This window comes from Bidens hawaiensis, unplaced genomic scaffold (assembly GCF_021521415.1).
Source record: "Bidens hawaiensis isolate Kalapana, Puna unplaced genomic scaffold, B.hawaiensis_p1.1 tig00000599_1, whole genome shotgun sequence".
Lineage (NCBI taxonomy): Eukaryota > Viridiplantae > Streptophyta > Magnoliopsida > Asterales > Asteraceae > Bidens > Bidens hawaiensis.
In genome coordinates, this window is record NW_027491036.1 from 4,345,213 (window position 1) to 4,352,533 (window position 7,321).

General features: G+C 39.3%; 1 long non-coding RNA gene across 1 annotated transcript; it reads left to right on the forward strand.

Moving 5' to 3' along the window:
• Positions 1-6,196: 6,196 nt before the first annotated feature.
• On the forward strand, positions 6,197-6,400 carry LOC143636733 (uncharacterized). The gene is made up of 2 exons (XR_013154299.1): positions 6,197-6,302; positions 6,347-6,400. It is a non-coding gene; the product is annotated as an uncharacterized LOC143636733 (long non-coding RNA).
• Positions 6,401-7,321: the final 921 nt, after the last annotated feature.

Genomic DNA, 7,321 nt, shown 5'->3' on the forward strand with positions numbered 1-7,321 from the left:
AGTCTTTAATATATCGAACAACAAGGTTGAGGTAGTTTGTAACACAGACATTACAAATTACAAATCACCAAAACCTAGCATGGGACCAGCAGAGGCTTTCGATTATGATAAATTATTTAAATCTTTTAATTTACCTTATTTAGATTTTGCAGACACAGAAGAAAGGATGGCCACTGAAATGCTGCTCGATGATGATGAGACCATTATGCATCGTCCACAGTGTGATGAAAAACAACCCACCGTGCCAAGTTCTGTTGAAACTCCTGTTGTCTCAAGTGATGATGACTTTTCAATCCGTTTCACACTCAACACAATTCAGATGAAGTTTCTCCGAATCTTGGAGAAGACTTAGAAGTTGGTCCCGTTCAAACCACTAGAATCCACAACATTCATCCCTTGGAGAACGTCATCGGTAATCCTTCCGATGGAGTGCGAACCAGAAGAAGTTTGGAGGAAAACACATGTGTGTATGCAAGCATTAAAGACACTGGTATTATGAATGAATGCTTGTATGCCTATTTCATCAGTCAGATTGAACCAAAGAACTATCAGATGGTATTGAAGGATAGATCGTGGGTAGAACCCATGCAGGAAGAACTGGCTCAGTTTGAAAAAATGGAAGTATGGTGTTTGGTTGAAAAGCCACGAGATGTGAATGCAATCGGTACAAAGTGGGTATTCAAATGCAAGAGAGATGAGAAAGGGGTAATCATCCGAAACAAGGCAAGATTAGTAGTCAAAGGATTTAATCAACAAGAAGGGATTGTCTACAATGAAGTGTTTGCTCTTGTGGCAAGATTGGAGGCAATTCGACTTTTCTTGGACTTTGCTGCACACAAAGAGATGAAAGTGTTTTAGCTGGATGTTAAAAATGCGTTCCTAAATGGCAAGGTCGATGAAGTGGTATATGTCGAGCAACCTCCGGGTTTTCCTGACCCAGACTTTCCGGATCATGTGTACAAGCTCAATAAAGCATTATATGGTCTACATCAGGCCCCACGAGCTTGGTATGCAACTATGTCTGATTATTTGCTGGAAAATGGGTTTGTGAGAGGAAAGATCGACAGTACACTTTTTGTAAAACGGAATGGGAATGACTTTCTTCTCGTCCAGGTCTATGTTGACGATATCATCTTCGAAGCCTCAAAAATTTCTATGTGTCAGGAGTTTGAAGCGGTCATGAAGAAAAGGTTTGAGATGAGCGCCATGGGAGAATTAACTTTCTTTTTGGGTTTACAGGTAAATTAGAAGAAGGATGGCATGTTCATTCATCAAACTAAATATGTGCACGATGTGCTTGAGCGTTTTAAGATGGAAGATAGCACCCCGTTTGACACTCCAATCTGTGTCAACCACAAACTAGGTGCTGACTTCGAAAGTGATGAAGATGTGGATCCCACTCAGTATCGGACTATTATAGGTTCTTTGATGTATTTAACTGCTTCTAGACCTGACATTATGTTTGTAGTTTGTCTTTGTGCTCGTTTTCAGGCTAATCCAAAGGAGTCGCACATGAAAGGAGTGAAGAGAATTTTTTGGTATCTTAAAGGAAAGCCTAAATTGGGTCTCTAGTATCCAAAAGGAGGAGAACTGGATCTGGTTGCATACACAGACTCAGACTATGGAGGATGCAATCAGAACATCAAGTCAACAACGGGTGGCTGTCAGTTTCTAGGAGGAAGATTGGTGTCGTGGCAATGCAAGAAGCAGACTTCAGCGGCCATATCCACGTGTGAAGCAGAATACGTGGCTGCATCAAACTACTGCTCCCAGGTTTTATGGATACAACAACAAATGCGAGATTATGGTCTGAATTTCACTCAAACTCCTATTTGCATTGATAACACTGCTGCTATCTCAGTAACTAACAATCCGTTAAACATAGTAAAACAAAACATATTGACATTCGTCATCATTTTATACGGGATTATGTTGAGAAGAATTAATCTTGCTTGAAAAGGTTGATTCACTGGATAACTTTTCCGATCTTTTTACAAAAGCTTTTGACCGGTCCCGTTTTCAAAACCTTATTGAACTTAATGGGATGATAAATCCCGAGTAACCGTGTTCTCTTTGTCTTAAAAAAACATCACTATCGCTGAGAATTATGTCGGTAGCTTAAGTTTGAAGGGCATATTATTGAATATGTTTGGTCCTTGCATCTACTTATAGACTCAAAGGATAGCCATTAACCTAATAAATGAAAGCAACTGGGGCGGTTTATGATGAATTTTTATTCTTTCGCTGAAAATATGTCGATTATACTTAGTCGGAGGGACACATATTCATATGTGGTTGGTCCTGCTAATCCACTAGATTTTTAGGATAGCCATTTACCTTAAGACTTAGAAATGATCGGGGCGTATGAATATAATTTTTTTTTCGGGGAAATGATATATTTTTTCAGTCTATAGCTTCTCACGAAGTTTCAAAATTGGTGTTAAATTGAAAATTGACCCAACCTTTGGAAAGTGATAGATAAACTGATTTTGTGTGCCTAACGAGTGAAGTTATTAGGCTTAAAAGACTTTAGAACAATCATTGTTTGGTAAGGTAGCTTTCCATGGTGCGTAAAAGTAGAAGTGATACAAATTAAACTTACTCGATTTACTGTGGAGAGTCATTTTGAAATGTGCATGTCTCCACATATATCTCTCCGAATGATAAGCAGAAAAGTGATTACCCAGTCATACACGAGCCCGTGAGTGTCTTGATCCCCGCGAAGATTGTGTTATCTTTCTGCAGTGATCCAGATTCAGGACTTGCAGGTGTTCGTTATGGTTCTAATAAAAAAATGAGAAAAAATGAATGATGAAAATTTTATTATGTCTTATTGCCTTTGAAATTCATCAATCCCTAAACAACATGGATGAGGCACCAATTGAGTCTTATGAGAGCTATGTGAAAGGATTGTAAAGCCGACTCAAATGTACGTTGTTCGATCAGACACTATGGGTCGAAGTCAAGTCGGGGTGATCTGGGGAAAGCCAAATACGCCTTGAGAATAGATAGGAGGCATCACAATTCCTTAAGTGATGTCCATCTAAATTTTGAGCCTAATTGTACATAATCCGTATCACAGAGTCATTTTGAAATGTGCATGTCTCCACATATATCTCTCTGAATGATAAGCAGAAAAGTGATTACCCAGTCATACACGAGCCCGTGAGTGTCTTGATCCCCGCGAAGATTGTGTTATCTTTCTGCAGTGATCCAGATTCGGACTTGCAGGTGTTCGTTATGGTTCTAATAAAAAAAATGAGAAAAAAATGAATGATGAAAATTTTATTATGTCTTATTGCCTTTGAAATTCATCAATCCCTAAACAACATGGATGAGGCACCAACTAAGTCTTATGAGAGCTATGTGAAAGGATTGTAAAGCCGACTCAAATGTACGTTGTTTGATCAGACACTATGGGTCGAAGTCAAGTCGGGGTGATCTGGGGAAAGCCAAATACGCCTTGAGAATAGATAGGAGGCATCACAATTCCTTAAGTGATGTCCATCTAAATTTTGAGCCTAATTGAACATAATCCGTATCACAGAGTCATTTTGAAATGTGCATGTCTCCACATATATCTCTCTGAATGATAAGCAGAAAAGTGATTACCTAGTCATACACGAGCCCGTGAGTGTCTTGATCCCCGCGAAGATTGTGTTATCTTTCTGCAGTGATCCAGATTCGGACTTGCAGGTGTTCGTTATGGTTCTAATAAAAAATTGAGAAAAAAATGAATGATGAAAATTTTATTATGTCTTATTGCCTTTGAAATTCATCAATCCCTAAACAACATGGATGAGGCACCAACTGAGTCTTATGATAGCTATGTGAAAGGATTGTAAAGCCGACTCAAATGTACGTTGTTTGATCAGACACTATGGGTCGAAGTCAAGTCGGGGTGATCCGGGGAAAGCCAAATACGCCTTGAGAATAGATAGGAGGCATCACAATTCCTTAAGTGATGTCCATCTAAATTTTGAGCCTAATTGAACATAATCCGTATCATAGAAGCAACGAAAACCATGCTAAGTTTTATACATGCCTGCAACCTGTTTCTCTATGTCATAATAACGTTGAACATGAATCCTTATGACAGCCTCTTAATCAGTGTGATTCCTGTTCGGATCTTTTCTTAAACATGCAGGGTATTCTGAAAGACTGAAATTTGATCTCGTCCTTTTATATTACATTTGTTACGTTATATGTATTATCTTCATTGTGTTTAAAATAAAATCTTGGTTACTCGTTTTTGATCGTTTTCTAAAATTAACTTCGTTGTGGCTACTGCTGGGTTATCTGTCTCTGTTTCACCTACAGTTACTACACTGTCTACATCTGCTATTCCAGTAAGCTTGGGAATTCCACCGCCTTATGCTTAGGATACTTCTCACATGAATTTTGATTTTGATAACACCTTGTCGGATTCTGAGCGGATTTCTGCTCTTGAAAGGGTGGTTGCTGAGCAGTCAAGAATAAATCTCATTCAGACACAAGCTATTCAACGGCTAGTGCCTAAAAACAAAATTCAGTCATCTCTTCTTATTGAACATGGTAAACTTCTTGATGCTTTGAAACAGTTCTTAGCATCTCAAGGGGAGACGAGTTGCAAAGGTGATGAGTTGAGAACGAAGAGGAGACAGGACAGAGATGATGATCCCAATGCATCGAAAGATGCAGGTGGAGCTGCCAAGAACTGAACAAACTCTTGGGGTTTCCACATCTCTGGGGGAGTGTACTGCTCCATCGGGCAATGCAGGTGGTGAGACCGTAGTGGTAGATGATAAGGATGATATGGGTGATGATGTGTTGACTTTTAGTGAGATTGAGAAAATTGGTGAACAGATTGAGATCGATAGTGGATTAGAGGAAGGTGAGATACTTGATGATAGTGTTGAGCATGACATTCCTAGTGCTGGTCAAGAAAGTTTGGGTCAAGGTGATAATGTGTCGGGTGATTCTGAGCAGGAGGAACAACCAAAGTGGAAAGAAGGATGTGCTCAGTGGTTTTTCAAAACAAGAAGCCAGTGGTACCTGTGATTATCAAGAAAAGTTATAATATCAAGGGATATGCTGAATAGAAGAAAGGTATTATTTGTTGGTTGTATGATGATCAGCTAAAGTTGTTTGTGGTGAAAAGATATGATGGGATTCAGTACTTTGCTAAGAGGTTGGGATCGCTCAATACGTTGCCTGAGTGTGAAGTGAAGGATTTGGCTCGGTTAAGGTTGATTAGTAGAAGTGGTGACGATTTTGCTAGTTGGGTTGGAAAGATAGTGTGGAAGAAAGTTGTTAAGGAGAAAAATTTTGAGCTATTGAAGCCTCAGAAGGGGAAGTTGATTGAAGACACAGGGAGGGGAATGCGGGCTGATGGAAAGCCCTGGATGGTGGTGAAGTACAAGCTGATTCAATGTCTGAAAGAGGTTCCAATGAAGATCATGCCTCAAAATGTGTTGAAGGATCTTAAGTGGTGGTATGTTGACTGCCAGATTGCCGAAGCCGTGATGGAAGATCAAGATGAACAGGAGATCTTGAGAGTGTATGATCCTATGCACTTGGTTAACTTGTCTCAAGTTGATTTGCAGGTACTCAATGATAAGATGATCTTTTATATCCCTGCTTGGAAAGACGAAGCAAGAAATACCAAAGGGTGGTCTTAGTTTGTGTGAGACAAGGTGTTCACGCTTGAAGATGGAAGATACATCGTTTTGGATTACAAGACACGGCAAAGGTGTTAGAGAAATGAAACTACTGCCAAGGGGGAGTCTGTTGGTGCATGATGCCAGTAGTTCATTTATCTCGTGTCTATTGTGTCTGTAATCGTTAAATCGTTCTTGTGTTTTGATGAACATGTTAGCTTTGTTAGTTGGGTTAGTGAACTTATAGCTTGGCGAAGTTAGGGACAACTTCGCCTAGGGTGTTAGGCGAATTTGTCGTAGTATTAAACCTAAATTCAGCCGTTTACTTCATTATGCTTTTTGGCAGTTGTGTTTTGTAAGGTGACGTGATACTTGTTTGGTGTGTTTGGTTCTTTACATCGTGATATAACAAGTAATCATTTGTGTTTACGTGTTTCGTGGTATTTACGTATTTCTCGTGTAAACACTCGTATCGTATACGTAGGGGATTCCGCAACCTCGTGTTACGAGATACTCGTGTGTAGATCCGGCTAGGAACCTACATAAACTTCAATAATCAAGGTTCCAACAACAACGCCGGTGGCGGACAGGGTTCGAGTAACTATGTTGGAAAGTACCCAAAGTGCAACAAGTGTAACTACCACCACTCTAGCCCATGCGAGCGTATCAAATGTCAGCGGTGCGGTAAGTTGGGTCATCAGGCCAAGGACTGTAGAGGAGAACTCACGGGTAAGGGCGCTCCTAAACAACCTGCAACTACATGTAAGGCCCCGAACCCGGTAGCCCTACTTTAGCGTCGGATTTACTCATAAACACAGTTCTTCAAATCAGAGTTTATTAAAACTTTTCGCGGAATATAAAACATCAATCATTTGTTACAAAACATTAAATCTTTTCTTTGATACCATAACACAAAACTTTATATTTAAAACATCTTTACTTCTTTCTTCAGATGTCAGCCGTTCAATCCATGCCGTGTGTCATCCTCATGCTAACTCTATAATCAGCTCACCTGCGTGCATACTAAAAGTCAGCTACGCTGAGTGAGTTCTAGTTAATCAGGCAACATACAATTTTATTCTCATATATTTCTTAACGTATCCGAAGACACATATTTCTACCTCAACCTCGTATAAATATCCATAGGAGGAACATCACGTAATATCTATTAAAAGAACCTTTACCATTACCATACTATATAGAATTTCCATAGGAGGAACACTCTGAATACTTTCCATAGAAGGAACACTTTACTATCCATAGAATGAACCCTATACTTTCCATAGAAGGAACCCTATACTTTCCATAGAAGGAACCCTATACTTTCCATAGAAGGAACACTATACTTTCCATAGAAGGAACACTATACTTTCCATAGAAGGAACATTATACTTTCCATAGAAGGAACTCTATATATATCCATATAAGGAACACTATCTATAAGTTATTATTTAATATCCATATAAGGAGCTAATCACTTCCCTTGACGATACGTGCAATATCCGAAGATCGTTCACGTACCGACAAGATTCCATAAATAATGTTTATACATCATCCTCACATTACATACAATATTAATATCTTTATTTACATCCTGACAGTACGTGCAATATCCGAAGATCGTTCACGTACCGTCATGCAATCAATCATATCTATCACATATATCATACACGGCATACACT